This window comes from Mesoplodon bidens (genome assembly GCF_964165515.1).
Source record: "Mesoplodon bidens genome assembly, chromosome: 3".
Taxonomy (NCBI): domain Eukaryota; kingdom Metazoa; phylum Chordata; class Mammalia; order Artiodactyla; family Ziphiidae; genus Mesoplodon; species Mesoplodon bidens.
In genome coordinates this window covers 47,429,528-47,451,984 of record NC_138178.1, presented here as the reverse complement: position 1 = coordinate 47,451,984, position 22,457 = coordinate 47,429,528, and the positions used below count along the sequence as shown (strand labels likewise).

The window sequence follows — 22,457 nt, the reverse complement described above, 5'->3', positions numbered from 1 at the left end:
ACTACAATGAGGGCTTCCCTGGCGGCGCAGTGGTTGAGAGTCTGCCTGCTGATGCAGGGGACACGGGTTCATGCCCCGGTCTGGGAAGATCCAACCTGCTGCGGAGCGGCTAGGCCCGTGAGCCATGACCGCTGAGCCTGCGCGTCCGGAGCCTGTGCTCTGCAACGGGAGAGGCCACAACAGTGAGAGGCCCACGTACCGCAAAAAAAAAAAAGAAAAAAAACTACAATGAGATATCATCTCACACCAGTCAGAATGGCCATCATCAAGAAATCTAGAAACAATAAATGCTGGAGAGGGTGTGGAGAAAAGGGAACACTCTTGCACTGCTGGTGGGAATGTGAATTGGTACAGCCACTATGGAGAACAGTATGGAGGTTCCTTAAAAAACTAAAAATAGAACTACCATATGACCCAGCAATCCCACTACTAGGCATATACCCTGAGAAAACCATAATTCAAAAAGAGACATGTACCAAAATGTTCATTGCAGCTCTATTCACAATAGCCTGGAGATGGAGACAACCTAAGTGTCCATCATTGGATGAATGGATAAAGAAGATGTGGCACATATATACAATGGAATATTACTCAGCCATAAAAAGAAACGAAACTGAGCTATTTGTAATGAGGTGGATAGACCTAGAGTCTGTCATACAGAGTGAAGTAAGTCAGAAAGAGAAAGACAAATACCATATGCTAACACATATATATGGAATTAAAAAAAAATGTCATGAAGAACCTAGGGGTAAAACAGGAATAAAGACACAGACCTACTTGAGAATGGACTTGAGGATATTGGGAGGGGGAAGGGTAAGCTGAGACAAAGCGAAAGAGAGGCATGGCCATATATACACTACCAAACGTAAGGTAGATAGCTAGTGGGAAGCAGCCGCATAGCACAGGGAGATCAGCTTGGTGCTCTGTGACCGCCTGGAGGGGTGGGATAGGGAGGGTGGGAGGGAGGGAGACGCAGGAGGGAAGGGATGTGGGAACAGATGTATATGTATGACTGATTCACTTTGTTATAAAGCAGAAACTAATAAAATAAAATAAAATTAAAAAAAAAAGATCGGTTTAATTTGCATTTGGCTTTGGAATACAGGGAATAATTCTCTTCCGAAAAGATTAATCTTCCCCACTTTGCTCCTCTTTAGCTTTCTGAATGAACTTGACTCCTTGAGTGTGCCCCAGCCAGATGGGTGGAGTCAGGAAACTGGGCGTGAGGGCGGGGGTCATGGGGGAGATCCGTTGGACGTTAGCATCTTTCCAAGAATGTTCTACCCAAGCACAGGATAGGTGTAGACTGGGTCTGTGCAAGGTCCCCCTATCAAAAAGAATATTCTAGGAGGTTCTTCATAAACTCAATTCATGAATTTGGAGCTGTCACCTTTGAGTTACTGGAACAAGGATCAGACTCTTTGGTTAAAAAGACAGGTCAGGGGCTTCCCTGGTGGCGCAGTGGTTCAGAGTCCGCCTGCCGATGCAGGGGACACGGGTTCATGCCCCGGTCCGGGAGGATCCCACATGCCGTGGAGCGGCTGGGCCCGTGAGCCATGACCGCTGAGCCTGCGCGTCCGGAGCCTGTGCTCCGCAACGGGAGAGGCCACAGTAGTGAGAGGCCCGCGTACCGCAAAAAAAAAAAAAGACAGGTCATGTCTGGGCCGAGGCACCATGGACTAGGAAGGCCAAGGGGAGGGGGTGATGCTGGTCGTTATGATAAGCCTGGCAGAAGAAGAGTATCCATAAATTTAGACCAAGAGGCACTAAATCCTTCCAAGTGATGATAATTATTGTACAAGCATCGAGAGGCAGTCTTCTCAACGGTTGGCTAAGCGGACCCTCCCACGGAAAGCCCGCTTCTCCCCTTCTCCCCTTGATGCCAGGCGGGCCTCAGTAGCGCTTTGCCTGTTCACAGGCATGGTTCCCATCACCCTGGCCCACAGCCCTCAAAACTCTCTGTCTTGCCTGTGACTTCTCAGACTGTCACCCTTCACAGGCTCATGTTCTGTAGCTCTGGCAACCAGTTCTGTGCGTGGAAGTAGAGATGGTGGTCGGTGTTACGGGCTGAATTGTGTCCCCCATAAGTTCCTAAGTTGGAGCCCTAACTGCCAGTCCCTCAGAATGTGACTGTTTGGAGACTGGGCCTTTAAAGAGGTAATGAAGCTAAAATGAGGTCATTAGGGCAGGTCCTAATTAACGACTGGGGTCCCCGTAAAAAGAGAGGAAGACACAGACCCAGGGAAGACCAGGTGAGAACACAGGGGCAGCCTGGCCATCTACAAGCCAAGGAGCAGAGCCTCAGAAGAAACAACCCACCAGACCTGGCTTTCAGACTTCTAGCCTCCAGAGTTGTGGAAGAATACACTTCTGTTTTTCAGCCTTGCAGCCCGTGGTACTTTGTCCTGGCAGCCCTGGCAAACTAACACAGTGGGGGAAGTAATGAAATAGATACAGAAGAGGTTTCCAGAACCCCTGAGAAGGCCGAGGCTGAGGACACGTAGGACGGGTTGGCCTGTAGGAAGAAGAAAGGCCACTGGAGGGTAGAAGTGGGAGTCATCCGACACCCGAGGGCAGATGTGGGAACGGGAGGAGGACCAACCTGGAAGGCAAAACAGGGATTCCAGGGCCATAAGTAGAGAGGAGGGCTGACGGAGGGACATGCCTGCCCTTTCCACCTACCAACATCTTGATGTACTGTCCTTCCGTTCCAAAGGGGCTGGATCTATGACTACAGGAACACGACGGAACAGCCAAAAGTACATGAGACCCATTTCCTAAGACGTGAAACACAAGCCAAGGTTCTGTTTGTTCTCTGACAATGTAAACATCACACATTTTTATTAAGAGAGAAAATAAAAAGCCAAGAATCCACACGAGGCTCTCTAGAAAGAATCTCGTCACCGCCACGACCGAGGAATCTGGCCTTCATCGGCATCTTAGCCCCGCTGGCCGTCAGACGGTTGCCCAGACAGACGGCCACGTCCAGGGGCTGCATTAGGACTTGGGTGAGGGCCCTTTTCACTCTCTAAATAACATTCAAAGTTATATTTTATGACTGTGTTGGTATAAAGATGAAGATGTTAACATTGTATACTAAAACGTTTTCTTCAGCCTAAAAGTTTATTTCTGCCTTCTGATTCTACAAGAAATGGAAACATTCCCATGGGCCCCTATGGTACAGGGGGCCTCCTGGGCCTCCTGGGGGAGTGGGCCCTGGTCCTGGTGTGAGCCGTCCTACAGCCCAGAGGCCACACAGGCTGGGCAGGAGGGTGGGGGTCCCTGGGAGATGGAAAAGCAGACTTGGTTCTGAGCAGAATGGGGGCAGGGAGCAAGGCCAGCAAGTCACTGGCCCATGCTTGGCCCCCAGGGAAGGAGAGCGAGTACGACCTGCAGGGATGGCACCTTTTTTTTTTTAATAAATTTATTTATTTTATTTTATTTATTTATTTTTGGCTGTGCTGGGTCTTCGTTGCTGCACCGGCTTTCTCTAGTTGCAGGGAGCGGGGGCTACTCCTTGTTGCGGTGTGTGGGCTTCTCTTGCTGTGGAGCGTGGGCACTAGGCACGTGGCCTTCAGTAGTTGTGGCATGAGGGCTCAGTAGTTGTGGCTAGTGGGCTTAGTTGTTCCCTGGCATGTAGGATCTTCCTGGACCAGGGCTCGAACCCGTGTCCCCTGCATTGGCAGGCGGATTCTTAACCAGTGCGCCACCAGGGAAGCCCAGGGATGGCGTCTTGATGCTGCCTTGCTTGCCTTCCTCACCCAGGGGTCTCAGATCTCCCTTCACCAGGGGCCAGAGCTGGCATGGAGCCTGGGGTCTGGCTGAAAGCTGGGTCAGGTGGCCTGGGGTGGGGTGCGGGGGACGCCCCCTGGTTGTAGTCTGGCAGGCATGGCCTGCATCTTACCCAGCTTCCTCCACAATTCCCAGCAGAGTGCTGGCCTGTGGATGCCTGAAGTTCTTTTTGATTAATTGTTTGCCACTGTTTGCAGCCCGTGTGACGTGAACCTAATCAGCCCCCTAACTGAACCCTCTGCCCAATGGTCACAGCAATTTCTAGCGGCAGGGGGCGCTCCAGCGCTGGATGTGAAAGGTCAGCCGGGCCAGGTGCTCGAGCCTCAGGCTTGGTGACCAGAGGAGGGCAGGAGCTCTGGGAACACTGGTAGGGGAGGAAAAGGCCAGAGGGCTGGGAAGCTGGGACATACCCTGGCACTAAGGCAGCCCCGACAGAGGCAGCTTAGGTCTAGAAAGAGCCCCTGTGGGAAGGAGAAGTCCAGTTCGAAAAGTAAATCAAATGTGAAGAATAATTCATCAAACCCACCCCACCTCCACCTCTGAAGAGCCCTTTCCTGTCTCATGATCTCCCTCCCCAGACTCCAGGCTTCTTCCCTGAAGGGCAAGGAGAACAGCTCTGCTTCCGTCTAGGAGTAGACACATTCAGGTTATGAGTGACTGGGGTGAAGACCCAAGCTAACCTCCCCTCTGAAGGCCATGAGTCCAGAGAGCCCCTCTGATCACATCTTTGTTTAAAAACAAACACGGAGGAAACGGAAGGATAAGATTGTCTTTCAGAGAGCGCCAGTGGGGCCCCTCTGAGGAGGGCACAAGGCCACCCCACCACCATTTTTTAAAAAAATATTTATTTATTTATTTTGGCTGCGCCGGGCCTTAGTTGTAACACACGGGATCTTTGCTGCAGCATGAGGACTCTTAGTTGCGGCACACATGCGAGATCTGGTTCCCTGAACGGGGGATCGAACCCAGGTCCCCTGCATTGGGAGGGCAGAGTCTTACATACTGGACCACCAGGGAAGTTTCCCCAAGGATGTTATTGTAATGAAAACAAACGTGGCCCTTTCAGCAGCTGAGGGCAAACAGGAGATGCGACCAGTCAGGGGCAGATGAAGAGAAACCAAAGGAGCACATGTAGGAAGCACAGAGCAAAAACAGGCAGAACATGTACTGCAACAGCCTTTACCATTCTGTACACGCTGACAAGCTCCTAACCATGCCCTGGGCCTTCAATAAGTGCTAAGATTTCGGCATTTGTTTTTGAAAGCACAGTAGAGAGTCCCATAGTTAGTCTGGGTCACAGAAAGTGGGGTGATGAGGGAGAAGTGCAGGTGAGCGCCTTGCCTCTACAGCCTGGGCCTAGACCTGTCTTTCCCCAACTTCCCCACAGTTCACATAGCCAGAATATGAAGCCCAGACAAGTTAAGTAACTTGCTCAGTGTCACATGGCAAATTGGCAAAAAAAAAAAAAAAAAAAAAAATCTGGATTGAAAGACCCAAGTAACAGGACTCCCAGTCCAGTGTTCTTTGTATAGTTCTCATTGGGCCATTCAGTCGATGACTAATTACTGAGAGCTCACTATGTGTTAGGCTCTACTCTGGTCTTGGCCTCCTGAGTGGTTTCTCAGGTGTTTGGTTCTTATCACATTTTTATCATCTTTCACCAACAGCCAGTCCACACATCTGTGGTTAGGCCGTGCCTTCAGTGGGCTCTGGGCATCCTGTCTCCAGACCTCCCCCTCATGTGTCGGGCTCTCGGGAGGGGCAGAAAGCAGCCCAACATCAGCCTGGCCCCGAACCGCCCCTCTCAGGGGCCTTCACTCTCCGTGTCTAGAGGAGACCAACATTGATAGCTGCACAATGGGCCAAGTTAAATGACTCCTGCAAATAGTTTGATGTGTCTTGGATCATTTCTGATCATAATATTTAACCTTTGTTAGCGCTAAGGATTGTTCACACGTTATATTATTTAAACCTTCCAACAAGCCTCTCCGTTGAATAGCCCTTTTTTTTTTTTGCGGTACGCGGGCCTCTCACTGTCGTGGCCTCTCCCATTGCGGAGCACAGGCTCCGGACATGCAGGCTCAGCGGCCATGGCTCACGGGCCCAGCCGCTCCGCGGCATGTGGGATCTTCCCGGACCGGGGCACGAACCCGTGTCCCCTGCATCGGCAGGCGGACTCTCAACCACTGCGCCACCAGGGAAGCCCTGAATAGCCCATTTTGCAGATGAGAAACTGAGGCTTGAAAAAGATTAAGTAGAATGAGGGAGAAGGGTCAAATCTGCCTTACAGAATTCCAAATGTAATGTGACTACCCCTCCCTCCAAGAGATGTGGCTTAATTCCTCTGTCCTTGAGTGTGGGCTGGATTTAGTGACTGGCTTCTAAGGAATAAAACATGGAAAGGGAAAATAGTAACTTTCCGGTGGAGGAAACTGGCAGACACCACCTTACTGAAGTGATAAAGGTGACATCACCAGTGATAAGTCATGTCGATAGCAGATACCCGCCACATATGATAAGGGCACTTCACCCCTGTGGTGTTCTTCCCCCAAATCCATAACCTGGTGTGAGCAAAGGCCAGAAAAAATTATAAATCGAGCTACAGTCCCTGCCCTGTACTCTTCAAAGTGTCAAAGTCAAGAGAAAACAAGGAAAACTTGAGAAATAGTCACAGACTGGACATAGCTAAATGCAACATGGTATCATGGATTGGATCCTAGAACAGAAAAAGGACACTGGTGGGAAACACAGTGAAACCTGAATAAAGTCTAGTTTTAGTTCCTAGTAATGTACCACTGTTAATTTCTTAGTTTTAATAAGTGTACATCATTATATAACATATTAGAGGAAGTGGCGTAAAGGATACAAGGGAACTTTCTATACTGTATTTGGAACTCTTCTGTAAACCTAAAATTATTGAAAAGAAAAAGTTAAACAAAAAAAGATTAAGCCCAAGGTCACAAAGCAAGCCAGGATTCATATCCAGACCCCTGATTCTCTGAAGCTTTTGATCTTAAATACCACCCTTGGTTATGTCTTCAAATAACATCACCTGCTGTTCACTGAGTGTTGTGTTCTAGGCACTTTTACATATGTTATCCCCCCAGTACATCATTCCTTGTTTCACAGGCATTTTCCCTGTTTTTCTCCTCCCATGGGTGGTATACTCTTCAAAGGGCAGAGCCTTTTCATTCAGAGTGGTGGTCCTCAAATCCAGATTCAAAGGTTAACAAGTTCACAGGCACATAGACACACCTCACCCACACTCACTGACACTCACACAGCCTAGCACTAACCCATGTGCACCTAGGATGGCACATCTTCCTTCTCTTGTTTCTAGTGAGTGGGGGACAGTCCTGCTTCCCAATCAAAGATACAAATAGGGACATACTTCCCCCCCACCACAGAGATTTCAGTTCCTTGGAAACAAATAATCCCAACTCTGGGTGTCACTCCAGCCAACAGCGACCTGACTGGCCTGTTAAGTGAAGGGTCCCCCACTAGCCCGTCATGTTGCCCCCAGTCCCCAGATGGGACCTTTTCTTTGTGGGGGGCTTCTAGTGAACATTTCATTAAATCGATGACCCACCTCTTGTTCAAAACGACTGGTTGCTGGAAGTTCTGCATTTGTTGTGATCAGATCCAACAGGAGGAACATCCGAGGTCGCTGGCTGGAGGGCAGATCAAGTTTAAGGCCGGGATTCGCTCTCTCAGCAGGAGAGAGGAGAGGAGACCTGCGATTTGGAATAGAGAGCTGTGGACCCCGGATATTTCTGGGGAGCTCCCCACTGAGAAAGGTAAATAGAACACCCATCCCCCATGCCAGCCCCTCCATTGCTTTGAGCTCCCTCATCTTATCTGACTTTGTTCACCCTCAATGGAAGAGCACTTGCCTTCTCTGGACGCCGGTGTTGGCAGAAAAGGCAGAGTTCTCGGTGACTGTGTCCCTTTTCTTGGGGAATCAACCAGCCAGTGGTTTTCCCTGAGCAAGTTCAACGATCCCACCCTCCCCTGGCTTGCTATAGGCCTTTCAGTCTCTGGATAAAGTTGAGACATTTAAAATTTTGAAAAATGAATCTAATTCATGTAGTTAATATAGATAGCCTAACATATTCAGTTTGTCTAAATAACTAAATCCTTTATTCAATGATTGAGAAAATTTTATGGCCCCAATCCACATCCCCCTCCAACTGACACGCTGCCACCAGACTCTAGGGAAGGGACTGAGTCGTTCATCCTGGTTGCTCTAGAAAGGAGCATGGGGGTGGGAGTGGGAAAATGGGATTTCTCCCTCCAGGATAAGTGGGATCAGAGTGCCAGGCAACAGATAGGAGGCTGAGACCAGGGCATAGCAGCATTCCTGTAGAAAACCCCACAGGGCAAACGAATAAAGCCCACCACGAAGGGTTACCTGGTTGCAGGTTCCCCTGTGGTTCCTTCCATCGAGATATCCCCGAGCTGGCTTAGAGAGGCCAGCCCATCCCAGCCGTGCTGCCCGGCATTAAAGGAAGACCTGAGAGTGTCTGCTGGGGCCTTGGGACCCCCTCCCCTGCCCAGGTGTGGAGAGACAGGGTGGGATAAGAATTCCTGAATCACAATAAACAAAATTTCACTTTTAACTGCTTGGGGTCCCTTGCTGTCTGAGTCACCTGATTCCCAAAGGACCTTGGCTTCCCTTCCACCTCCCCTGTGTCTCATAGAGCACCTGGGATGGGAAGCTGGCCCAGAGCTCTGCCTTGCTTGGCTGCCTCCCACTTTTTACAACTAGTGGAGGGGCTGGGGTGTGAACTCCCAGAAGTCCCCTCCTCGCCCCAAATACTGAGTCTTTCCTGGGTCCGTGCACACCCCAAAGCTGGGACAGCACAGGGGCCTGTGGTCACACCCTGTGAAGTCTTGGCGCGTGTGACCACACCCAGGAGACTATGCTGCAGGCCTGTCGTGGCCGTGGACAGCTCTGGTCATCTCACAGATGCCTGTCTCCAGGACCTGCTGGCTCTTCCCCCTCTGTCCATCCACAATGGTGCTGAGTGACTGGCCCAGCCCTAATCGGATAAGAACAGGAGGGTGCAGGGGAGGAAGAGGAAGCAGGGAAGAGAGTCACGAGGGGGAAGGGGCCAGGTGCCTATTACCGGGCCTGCTAGCAGAGGAGTCATTGAGTCAGCCCTGAAGGTGGAGGTACCAGGACTCCCGGCATTGCAGAGCTGGGGGAGGCAGGGGGTGCAGTAGGGTACAGGGATTACCTCCACACACACACCTCACCCTGCCCTGTGCAGTCTGTATGCTGTAGAGGATATGACTTGAACTAGGAGTAAAGTACCACACTGTCATTCTCCAGACTCTGTGTGTGCTTGGCTGGCTAACACAGAATCCTCTCATGCATTAGGAAGGACTCCTACCTGTGGAGATTGAAGGTGTGAAGTCTTCTCCTGAAGTAGTGTAGGAACTCTGTGTGCTCCCCATCCTAGCAGTGTAGGAACCTATCTGCCACCCCAACTAGAGAGAGAGCTCCCTGAGGGTAGGGTGACCCCAGCCAGCGCCATTTGGAGCAGAAGAACTGCCCAGCTGATCCCTGCCTGAATCCCTGACCCACAGAGTTGTAAGAAATAAAAAATAATTTGTAACTGAATGATTGAATGAATGAGGGAATGGGACTCAGATTTGCCCAGGAAACCTGATTTATTTCTACCAAGAGGACCTGAGGTCAATGGCTGGACTGAGCTTTAAAAACGTCCTGCTGGGGGCTTCCCTGGTGGTGCAGTGGTTGAGAGTCTGCCTGCCGATGCAGGGGACACGGGTTCGTGCCCCGGTCTGGGGAGATCCCACATGCCGCAGAGTGGCTGGGCCCGTGAGCCATGGCCGCTGAGCCTGCGCATCCGGAGCCTGTGCTCTGCAACGGGAGAGACCACAACAGTGAGAGGCCCATTTAAAACAAACAAACAAACAAAAAAACGTCCTGCTGGTTCAGTGGCATGTCTAACTCCTCCTGTCTTGTGTCACTCCAAATGCATTAAGCTAGAATTCAGCTCAGTTTAGCAAGCATAAGAATCCACGCGATGCAGTGAATGGGCCTCTGCCCTAACCCCCCATCATGTGAGGCCCACAGTCCCCTAGGCCCCCAGCTAATGCTTGATCCTGATGCTGCTATTAGTTTGTCACCGTGGTCAGTCCTCCCTGACACCCTCTCTTGTCTGAGTTAACTGCTCCCTTCTCAGGTCCAGAGCTCTGTGTCTGTACCCTGGGGAGCCCTTGTTGTGCTGCCTTGTTATTTCTCATTAATGTCTTGGCCTCTCCTGCTGGTCTGCATTGTAGTCATCGTTGGGTTTCCCACAGCACCAGGTGCAGTGCCCGCCACTTCAGAAGACCCTGCACATTGGGGTAGAGAAGGAGGGAGGCACAGGGAGTCCCATCAGGCCAGCTTCAGCCCCACCCGGCAGGGAACTGGAGCTACAAGAACCTGACATGTATTTTTATAACTTTAACTTCTTCTTATGAAAAATGTCAAACATACACAAAAGTCGGGGAGAATAAAATAATAAATCTTCATCCAGTTTTTTTTTTTTTTTTTTTTTTGCAGTACCCGGGCCTCTCACTGTTGTGGCCTCTCCCACTGCGGAGCACAGGCTCCGGATGCACAGGCTCAGCGACCATGGCTCACGGGCCCAGCCACTCCGCGGCATGTGGGATCTTCCCGGACTGGGGCACGAACCCGTGTCCCCTGCATCGGCAGGCGGACTCTCAACCACTGCCCCACCAGGGAAGCCCATCCAGTTTTAAGAATTATCAATATTCTGACATTCTTGTTTCATCTACTCTACATTTTTTTTTTTTGCTAAAATATCTTAAAATAAATCCCAGATATCACAGCATTTCACCCCAAAACATTTCAAAATGTGTGATCAAGATGTAGCAACAGCGAATTTGGGGGTCGAATGAACCACAAAAGTCATCCTGTGTTCTAACAAGCCAGCTGGGGCTGGCAGGCTGTGCAGTAGGTACCCAGCCCCTGGGACGCCCCTGGCCCAGGAAGATGTAGGGTACTTAGTGGAGACTGTAATCAGTTCTCTGCCAGGAGTTTGGAGAAAGGCCCCCTGGGGTGACTGGTTTAGTTCTTCTGCGCCCATCAGAATCCATCCAAAGGGGCCTTTTCCTTTTCTCCAACTTCCCTCTCCCCGACACCATACCCTGGTGATTTAGGGATTACTGTTTCCATTTTATAGGCAAAGCAGTTAATGCTCAGAGAGGCCAAGTGACTTGCCTAGGGTTACCCAGTCAGTGGAAGCAGAAGCAGGTTCTCACTCAAATCTGTTGAGCCCCAGAGCCTCAGTGGGTTCCACTGTTGGAACCCACCGCCTGCCGGGCAGGCCCCCGTCCTCAGTTTATCCTCAAGAAGAAACAGTCGGCAAGCACCCTCTTCTCAACGGTCAACAGGGGAGGGGAGGCTCCTGTGTTTCTCCTGGTTGGTGGCAAATGTTGCTTTTGAAAAGGTGGCTTTGGGGGAGGTTTTAGGAAATGTGTTAAACGATGGAAGGGGGCTTCAAAGCAATGCTCAGACACACGCCATTGGAGCTCTCCTCCACCACACCGGAGTCTGCGAAATCTCTGCTCCAGCCCTGCCCATGCTGCCTGTGGGCCTCAGTCCCCATTGTATCTCCTGTCCTTTGATGTCGGATAAACCCAATTCATCTCTTTCATATCACTACAAAGCGGCCTCCTCATTGCTTTGTTTAGACAGTTTCTCTCCCCAATATTAAACATGTGGTCTTCCCAGGGCCCCCCAAGCTCTTAACCTCATCAAGGTTGTTGCAGAATCCACTTTTCCCCACACTGATTGGCAGATTCTGCTCTCCCCATCACCAGCCTTCCTGGGCAGATCTGGACATGTCACCCCCATGAAGGCTGCTCTGGGACACAGCACTTCCTTGGGGAGAGAGTCACTGCAGTATGGTTCTCAGTGCTGTGGGGACCCCTGGAGAAGCCTCAGGGAAATGGGGACGCTCTGGTCGGTCACGTGAGGGATCGGGGTGCCTGTCTTCCCCACGCAGGCACCTGGGGGAACTTTGCCCTTGGTGGAGGCCCAGCACCTAGACCAGGGCCACCTGCCAGCTGGTGGGGGGAGCAGACACTCCAATTTCCAGACCACAGACTACCCGGAGTGGCCTGTGTCTCTCCAGATACCAGATGCTTGGTACCTGGGGGTACCGCAGGCTCTACTTCTCCTTCAAAAAGCCCACTCTAATCCTGGAGCACCCCACCTTCAACCTTGCCGGCCCTGCCATCCTTTTTTAGGTAGGGAAGTGGGCTCACATTGCTTCCTCCTCCACAGCTCTTTCTGTTCTTCCCTCTAAGCGTCCCTTCTGGTCCCATGGCCCTACGCCACCCAATGTCACGGGCAAGACCTGTGCTAGGATCCACTGTCCGCTGTCACCGTCCTGCTGTCTCTGTCCATGGTCCCCGGAGGGACTTTGCCGCTTGGGGTTGCTCCCTGGATGACCCTCCTGTCTCCTCATGGGTCTCATTGCTCAGGATGAGCAGAAAACACCCTCCATCCCCTGCCAATGTGGGGCTCGGGGAAGGTTTCAGAAGGGACACTTGGGCAGAATCTTCTTTCCTCCTTCTTGCCCCACCCCCGGCCCCCTCCTCCTACTCTTCCTCCCTTCCTTCCTTCCTGCCTTTCTCCTCTCTTTCAACTTGTCATGAAAAATGTCAAACATCTACAAAATAAAGAGCATAATGAACCCCCATGTATCTGTCATCCAGGTTTAACAATGATAGACTCACAGCCAATCTTGTTTCATCTAAACCCTGTCATCCCACCCCAGCCCTGTTGCCTGCCCTATACCGAAGCTAATTCCAGACACCTCATCATTCCCTCTGTAAATACTGCAGCACACGCATCTCTACAAGGACTTGCAGAAAAACAATCACACCTAAAAATATAAACAATTATTTTCTTAATGGCTACAGCATTTTTTGATTTGCTGCTCCCTTGGTTTGCTTTCGTTAGGTGGGTTAGAAAGTGCCTATTGTGTGCCATGCACCTCTTAACTCCTCAATTCATTCTCAGAACCATCACACGAGCTAGTATGATTGTAAATTACCCCCATTTTACAGAAGAGAAAACTGAAGTTCCCAGGGGTGAAGGTTTTTTTTTTTTTTTTTTTGCGGTACGCGGGCCTCTCACTACTGTGGCCTCCCCTGTTGCGGAGCACAGGCTCCGGACGCGCAGGCCCAGCGGCCATGGCTTACGGGCCCAGCCGCTCCGCGGCACGTGGGATCTTCCCGGACCGGGGCACGAACCCGAGTCCCCCGCATCGGCAGGCGGACTCTCAACCACTGCGCCACCAGGGAAGCCCCAGGGGTGAAGTTTTGATTGGCCAAATCTCACGGCTAAATGAGGTCCCTCCTTCCTCCCATTGCCCTCCCCACCACCCGTCAGTCCTGGCTGGAAAGTTCTAGAAAATGCTAGTAATAGGGTTAGGGAACCCTTGACCAAAACCGCCCGCCTTGGCCAGGCACGATGATAACCCGCTTACCTGAGTTGTCTCACCACAGGAGGTTCCCATAAGAAACTAAGCGCTGGGGCTTCCCTGGTGGCGCAGGGGTTGAGAGTCCGTCTGCCGATGCAGAGGACACGGGTTGGTGCCCCGGTCCGGGAAGATCCCACATGCCGTGGAGCGGCTGGGTCCGTGAGCCATGGCCGCTGGGCCTGCGCGTCCGGAGCCTGTGCTCCGCAACGGGAGAGGCCACAGCAGTGAGAGGCTAGCGTAACGCAAAAAAAAAAAAAAAAAGAAAGAAATGAAGCACTGCCTCGGAAAACCACCCAGGAGAATTCAGAAGGGGCCCCCAGAAGGAGGAGACGACCAACCTCCCAGAATCCTTCACGCTGGAATCCAGCCAATCCTCTTGGCTGAGAGATGCGTGCGCAACCAGGAAGGACCCTGAGTCACCAGGTATGAGCCAAGCAAGATGACTGGCCAGAGAAAACTCGGAAACTAACACTATCACCATAAAACCCGAGACTGCGAGCCCCGTGGCAGAGCAGTTCTCCTGGGTTCCCTTACGGTGCTGCTCTCCGCCTGGGCGCCCCTTCCCAATAGTCTCTTGCTTTGTCAGCACGTGTGTCTCCTCGGACAATTCATTTCCGAGGGTTAGACAAGAACCCACTCTTGGGCCCTGGAAGGGGTGCCCCCTCCTTTTCAGCTGCAGGAAATGTTTCCTTTCACTATCTGTACTCGGGTCTCAGGGTGATTACCCCTCCCCATCCAACCTTTTTCTCCCAGCCCAACGGAGCTGAATTCTCCCCTGCGACAACCTCAGCCCCTGGAGGCTGAGCAAGCCTAGAGCAGGTACTTCAAAGCGTAGCGCTTAATCGCACCTTCCTGTGCATTGTTAGGCGCGGAGCAAAACAAGAAACTAAAGGCACATTTTCATATGAGATCCTCGCAGGAAGACACGCCCTCCTCAGCAATGTTTGTGCTTTTGGGTTCGTTGGGAGTAGGCACTCAGGTGCTGGAATATGTTTACGTGCTTCTTCCTCGGTTTCCTGTTCCTCCCCCTCCCCCCCTGGAACAGAAGAAGAATAATAGTTCCTTTGTGTTTTCTTTCCTTTCTTCCTGTGCCTAATTAGGGATTATGCTTGGGAATCAAGCTAATTAATCTCTGCCAGTTCTGGGTGAGATCAAGCTCCCTGCACTATCAGGGTTGATCAATACCTCCCTGCTGAGTCTGAAAAACAACCCTGGTCCTTTCAGCACAGGCTTTACTGGGAGTGAGGCAGGATGACCTGGGGGTGGCCTGGCATGAGTGGGTGTGGTGGCTCAGCCCGACAGGATGGAGGCCTCAGGAGAGGCTCCTGGGGCTGGAGCTTGAGTGTGAGGTGGCCCCATAAGTAGGACTTCCCAATGCCCACAGCCCTGCAAGGCAGGGGCCAGAGCTTCATCACTGTGCTGCTTTGGAACATCATCCAGCTTCCCTGAGTTGCGAGGGTGGCCACTGGGAGTACTCGGATGGAGAAAATCTATCACAGCTGATGGCTGGGTGTATTTCAGGACAAGGTGATCCCTCCAGCTTGCAGACCAGAGGCTCTGCCCCGGGCCTGCTCCCAACACTGGGCTACCACCTCAGTTCAACAAGGACCAGCTCTCCAGGAGAAAACTCAGGCTTGTAGGAAGGGGCTGAAGGCGGCCAGAGAAATGGGAGAAAGCAAAAAATCTCATAGGGCTGCAAGGGACTGAGGAAGAACTCACCCTGGAAGCAGGGGAAGAGTGGTCTGTTTAGCGCTTCTGAAAGACTCGTGCTGTCTCTAGGGGTTCTCACGGCCTAGGCAGGTTAGATCTTCAGAGATACACCGATGGTCCTCACCTCCAGAGGGGAAGACGCGGTTGTACGTCTTCCCAAGGTTATTAAGAAACCAAAGACAAATGTATTAAATGAAAGAGACTGGAATTGAAGGAACCCAAGGTGTTAAACCTTTGGAAGGTGTTTAAGGCCTTTCCATCATATGTGTGTGTGTATATACACATATATATATATGTATGTATGTATAAAAATATATTAAATGAGTTCAAATCCCCCATTAAATAGTAATTTTATTTTGCTATAAAAATTTGAAATGATTTTTGTAATTGTTTTTGAAATTAATTTCATTTTTGCAGTTTTTTAATCTTTTGGCACAATATTTTTCAGGTTGCATTTTCACAGGCTTTAACAGGCTTGGAAGCTTTGGGCATTGTGCTTGCAGTTTCCAAGGATAAAATGGCCCCGAGAGCCTGAGAGACCACACAGCCAGGCACCCTGTCTAGGGGGGCACCCACCCTCAGGAGTGAGAAAGGAGAACCTGGCCGCATGCAGCAGTGCCCTACATCAGTTCTGGGAGACTAGCGATCTAGGCCAAAGGGAACAGAAAAGCCCTTTAAGGATGTCTTCTGGAATAAATGATTAAAGAGGGAAAGAAAAAGAAGACAAGAAAGATATTTCTACTTACACGAATATGCCCCAAGTACAGGGCAGAGGAAAGAGCTCCGGGGGCTGGGGGCAGCATAGGGAAACACCTCAAAACAATGAGGACATTGTGGCCTTCCAAAGCCAGGTTGCCACAAAGACCCTGTGGACCATCCACTGACCCAGAAGACAGGGACTATCACAATGTCCTGTGAAGAACACCAGAATAACACAGCAACTTTTGGGACTCAGACCCAGATTATACCAGCCTACATAATGGCCCATGAAAATGGAGGAGGAATGGAATTGTCCTTCTTGATAACACATGTAGGTTTCCTTGACAGCACAATGCCAGGGGAGAAAGAATTGCAGTTTTTGAAATTCTGATGAGCCTGTTGAGGTCAGCTGTGGTCCTAGTGACTGCAGAAGACCCTTTGGTTTTGTTCTGCCAGTTCTGTAGGAAGTAGCAATGAGGTGCTGTGAAAGCCATGGAGGTGCACCTCTGAGATCTCCCTTCGAGGGATAACCAGTCAGGGGAGTGCAGTTAGCTCTCAGCCTCCAAGTGCAGAACTTTGGAGTATTCACACTGAGGCCTGTCTTCTCAGGTAACTCCCAGGTGACTGCCCACCACAGGGACACTGGCACCTTACCACTTCTGTCCAACACAAGACTCCTCAATGGGCAATCTTCTTGGACCTCAGGACTTTGTCCAGAGCTACAGGCAGTCTGAAGTTCTCCTTACCTAATCCGCCTTCCTGTCCCCTTCTTTCACAGATGTCAGACCTGCATCATGGTCTGAAGCCCATCCCTAATTACTCCTGATTCCTTTCCCTTTTGTTTCCCACAGGTGCTACCTCCAATAAATCCCTTGCACTTCTATCTTGGTATCTGCTTCCTGAGGACCCAAACTGACTTAGCTGCCAACCCATAAAGTGTGACTGGGCAAAGCCTACTGGCTCACTCTTTTGAAATGTGAAGGTTTAAAAAAAAAGTCCTCATAAAACGTACCCAACTGGAGGGCACTGAATATGTTTCATTGGCTTGCCTCCAAAGAATGTAGACTCCTACAAAGATGGGTTGACATCTTCTTGGGGTTGTTTTTACAACCATTTACCTCTCTCACAGGATGGCTGAAGAAGAATCTTCCTGGGAGCTGGTTAAAAGGAAAGCTACTATTTATTTAAAAAATATTTATCATTTATTGAGTACTTATGTGACAGGAACCAAGGTAAGAGCTTTCCATACATTGTTTCATTCAATACTTACACAATTCTAATATGTATCTCCATTTTTCAGATAAGGAAATAGAGCTAACTAGATGTTGAGCCTGGACTGAATCGAGGACTGTTTGATGCCAAAGCTAATACTCTTTAACCTTTGATACACACACACATGCATGCACACATGCATGCACTCATGACGTGATGTACATTTAAATTCTGAGTTTCCATGGAAGAAAAAATATATGAACTAGAGGAGAGAGAAATGAAAGAAAAAAATGTAGTAGAAGAGAGAAAAAAGTGAAGCCACTAAATAGAATTGGCCTAAAAGTCTATAAAGACAAAGGACAAAAAGTAAAGGCAAGGAGATTTTGTAGGACAAGTTTTAAGTGTCTTGATCTGTTACTAGTTATGTGCTTTTGGAAACATACAACTTCTCTGGGCCTGTTTTTATAAAGCTATTAATGAGGTGGTTGACAAGATGGTCTCTAGATTTCATTTAACTCTAATATTCTATATTTTATTCATCAATCTGTATAAAGAAAAATCGAACTAAAATGTTTGTTTTCATCAACTCCTACAAGTAAAATGATCTGTTGGGCCTCCAATGTGAACAGTGGATTTCACAATTCACCAGAAGAAGCAATTTGCCAGGATCCCAAGAGGGTGTGATGATGATCTTGGGTGTCTCACATATAGGCCCTACGAAAGTTTGTCCAAAAAAGTTCATCCACTGTTTGTTTTAGGCTCTTGCTTGGCTGAAGTCCTTATGGATAATCACTATGCATATTTTTGGCAGGGGGGTGGAGTGGGGCTGTATGTGAAAACTGGAATGAGAGCAGAACTTTTAATCTGAGAACAGTAAATAATACCATCTCCTAATTATGAGATAGGCTTTTTTTTGATAAAAGGGACATAAAACATGTGAAAGTGCTTCAAATAATGTTAATTTGAAAGCTTCATTTGAGTCCTTTTCCATCTTCGTTTTTCTCTAGATCTACAAATAAGCAGATTTTAACTACTAATCACCATTGGTAAACCTTCAGGAAAAGGCTAAAAGGCCACTATCAGTAGAGAGGGCAAAAGGAGAAACATATAACCCAGAGAAGCTACAGACTAGATTAGCAGCTTAGTTCTACAAGTCTGATTCTGTCCTGATGGGTTTCCCAGATAAGGTCACAGACAATGCACATAAGAAAAGCAGCGTGGTCCTTAAACATTTTTGCCACACACGCAAAAAAGGAACTATGTAAGGTGATAGATGTGTTAACTAACCTTGCTGTGGTAATCATTTTGCAATATATACATATATCAAATCATGACGTTCTACATCTTAAACATACACAATATTATATGTCAACTATATCTCAAGAAAGCTGGGAGAAAAGAAAGAAAAGCAGTGTGAGCATTCCTGGGAGCAATGAGATGGAGGAAAAAAAACCAAAATGCATTATTGTTTGAGAGAGGAATGTAAAAAACTCACTAGTTTACTATGTTAAAAAAAAAGATGGCACATTTATTGCTACATAAATGTTATATACATATTGTGTTTTCTGTTACAGTGACAGAAAAAATTTTGAACTTCTTGCTGCTGGTTCAAAAGATTTATCAATAATACCTTGAATTTGACACAGGATACAAATCTGCAATAAACCAACAATGGAAACTGGAGAACAAGATGAGAAGCAATTCATCTCGGACAATTAGCTCTTACAATACTCCATAGGTACTACACGGTATGCTAGAATTCTACTATGGTCTTAAAATGCTATTGTAAATTTCTGATATTAATGAACAGGTTATGGTAAATAACCCTACATTTTTACTACCTAATATAATAAAATAAAGTAAGAAACTTTTTACTGAAAACTTTTCGATTTCAAAAATCTAGAAAGAGTAATATTTAGAATTCAAGAAATTTTCTTACAAGATTATTGTATAAAAGACTAGCTACAGTGAAAAATAAGCCAAATGTTTTTTTCTTTCTATTTTATGAAGGAAAGCTTCTGGGCATACTGCAAAGTCTAATATAGCGAAAAAGACAACAAGCTCCGAAGAAAAAAGGCCAGGCAGTGGCATATGTTCACTCACACATCATAAGCAACAACTTCTGTCTTAGCTGATTAACACTGAAATGAAGAACAAGGCCACAGAGAGTGTCTGATGTAATTGGAGAATATAGGCAAATTAAAGTTACCAAAAAGTCCACTACGTTCACGAAAGACTGATTTGTTAGGAATCATCCTGATTGGAGAATCTGAAGTTCTGTCTTAATTGTTTTTGTTCTTTCAAATTAACAGAAATCTTTAAGTTACATAGTGATTTGGGTCCTTTCTTCTGTGTGCTGATTGCCCTTGTTGATATTGGCTATAAGGAATTATTAAGCCAAGACAACCTTGTTTAGCATGTTTTTCTCTCCCAGTGTTGTTGTGGTGGAAGACAGGTTTCATGGAAGTTCAAAGTGATTATTACGTCTTAAAAACAAACTCTTAAGGATTAGAGACAGAGGGGTGCCTTAATGCACAGTATTAAGATGGACTGACAAGGACTGGTTTAATGCTAATCTGGCTCATCTTCTTGGGACAGGGCAGATGGTTTGCAGTTGATTACATCACCCACTGAATTCCTCCCCACTAACCAGCCATCCAAACGACAGAGAAATAAAGGCTAGAATAAGGACACATGGGTGACCATTGCTCTTGTATTCCATTAGGTAATTAGCCTCAGAGTGGTGTGTTCATTTATCACACTACCTGCCTTAGTGACTACTGGGTTGTTATATTCAACATAATCACAGCCTGAAAATCTTCTTTGTATTTTAAATCCATTTTGTGCTTACTTACAGCTAACACTTTATAAGTACTATATGTAGTACTTAACTGCTTGGAAAACAAAGCAATTTCTAAAAAGTAAATTCTTCCCTTGTAATTTACACTTCTATTACAAGCTTTACTATGAAACCTAGAAGCTTGAAAAGTCTTGTTATTATTAGAAATAAAGCAATATTTATTTGGGGGAAAATATAGGGGACAAAATTTCCCCTTTTAAAATCTTAGCTAGGCTATGGTCACAGATGGTCTCTGCTTATCTTTGTAAGGTAAATATGCAAAGCACATAGGGCTACATGGAGGATTCTGGACTGTGACCATAAGCTATTCAGATTCAGAGACCAAATACAACACCCAAAAAGAAAAAATAAAAATGAATGAAAAAATGAGCACGAGAGAAATGCTATATACCAAGTAATATTTTCCTATTTCTTGGAAAACACTATTCATATGGCAAAAGGATAGGAGAGGGCAACAAAAGACTTTTCCCTTCCTTTTTAAGACACTAATAGGTATGCCGGGAATGCTAAGGGCCAATGGTTGTCACTGCTTTGTTCTCTGCACGCGAACAGCTTTAACTAATGCTGGCATCAGCTGAGTGGAGATCAGCTTTCCACATTAACTTTTTCCCTTTATATGTAGACCTTACAGTTCCATAACAATAAATAAAATTTGTAGTTACAATGCATTTGTCAATTCAGTTTAGGCACAAGGCAACTTCCACGGTGAGTGGAGAGATCGAGACAGTCTCTGATTGTGCAGAAGCGACACACTGCTTGCAACAAAATGATATGTTGCGAACATCTCATGGGCTGATGTTCTGTCTGATGAGCTTCCTATCTTCACTTCTGATGGAAGTGTTGACCAGCTGCTTTGATCGTAGGATTACATTTGCATTTCTTGCTTCAAGTGTTTTGTTTTTTCTTCTCCCTCCTATCAGGTTTGTGTCTTCAGATAATCTGAGTTGTCCAAGTCCTTATGAGGAGAGGTCACCTTCTATCTAGCCTACTGATAACTCTGGAACTGTGGCAGGGAGAGCCAAGGGAGAGAACAGAACCAATTAGGACATCGTGGTTAAAAATAAACACCTCCCCAGAAACAAAACAAAACAAAACAAGTTGGTATTCCTCATTTATACCCAGGTTTACACTAAATTAGCAGTCAGCTACATGACTTATAAATGAGGTTTTTTCTTTAAAGGTGTAACTAAAATGGTTTTACTTGATGTATGTGGTAAGATTTTTAAAGGAGATCATATAATTATAGAATCACAAGATAGAGGATTATATAACAGCTGTGGTAATTATGCAAACCTTAATTTTGGCAACATTCAGGTTGGCAATACCTGAGCTCTGAGGTTCTACTCATCCAGTTCTCAGTGGAGAGACGTTAAAGCATATATTTATTGCTACATCCAGTCCACTGTACTGTGTTAACTGTTTACATCTATCTCCTCTAAACTGAAAGTTTCTGAGGGCAGGGACCATTTTGAATTCATTTTCACATTGGTTTCAGTTATTGGTCCATGGTAGGTCCTCAGTAAGTGTCTATTCAATGAATTTATTAAGAAAATTTACTCTATTAGTACAAATTTTATGTTTATATTCTTAATATAATATACATAGTAGTAGCTCTGAAATTTCCCATTTTATCCATTTTGGATGGAAATAGCTTTAGGAAGAATCATACTTTTCACCTCCTTATTAAACAAGGGCCACAGCATGGTTTTATATTAGAGTGATGCTCTTAGGGATGGATAACTGAGACATTCAAAGCCTCGTGGCCTTATATTATTGTGCTTTTATAGTCAGTCATTCTGTGGTCATTTATCAGCCATTCTGATTCTAGCAGTCATTTTCCTGCTGCCCAATCTCTTGCTGGTTTTAATCTGCTGCTATCCAGTTCTATAAAGAATTGAAGGTATCAGATGAAACCAGATAACCACCTTTATGAAATTAGCAATCTTTAAGACTTATTTTAATATAATAAACACTAGCCTTTGAAATCTTATGGAACAAAGTGCATTTACTACATTTCTTATATAACCTTGAAACCTCTCCCCACTCCTTTTAAAAAAGAATTTTTTTGATAGGTGAGAATGCTCAAGGTTTAATTTTAACCTAAAGTGGGGGAATTTCCTCATAATAGAGAAAAGGATAGAGCTATGAAAGAGTAGGAGATACAGAAGCAATGAAAGAACAGGAAGTAAACAGTAGGGGAGAAGAGAGATGTGAGGTAGGGAGAGAAAGCTGACAGAGAAAGAGCTAGAGAGAGACTGGGAAGAGAATAATAGGAAATGGGTACAACAAACTAGAAAGACAAGAAAAGAAGACCCAGGCTCTGAGGTAAATGTGACGGCTGAATGTGAAGTGCTCTTCTCACAGCCTGGTGGTTACCTGGTACCCGACCATAGGAAGGTACCTCTACATAATCCGCCAACTTAGAAAGTCCCTTTTGCACCAAGAAACAGTTGCCTGTATTTATTTTGAAGACTTCAAAATTTATTTTTGAATAAAAATATTTTTTCATGATATTCTATAGTTTCCACAGAACATGAAGCAATGGCATGGGTTTTAGAGGATCTGTAATTTAACTAGCTCTTGCCTAAAGCCCATTTGACATGCACAGTCTGTTACAGCTGTTTTTTTTTTTTTTTTTTTTGGTGGGAGAGATGACA

The 22,457-nt window shown here is 47.1% G+C and overlaps 1 protein-coding gene across 4 annotated transcripts in view; it reads right to left on the bottom strand.

The window, feature by feature from the left end:
* Positions 1–18,447: 18,447 nt before the first annotated feature.
* TCF12 (transcription factor 12) overlaps positions 18,448–22,457 on the bottom strand; it is a 389,492-nt gene continuing 385,482 nt past the window's right edge. For all 4 annotated transcript variants that reach the window (XM_081227388.1, XM_081227387.1, XM_081227389.1 and 1 more), the window contains one exon: positions 18,448–20,803. The gene's annotated coding sequence lies outside the window, so the exon portion shown is untranslated. The remainder of the gene's footprint in view (positions 20,804–22,457) is intronic.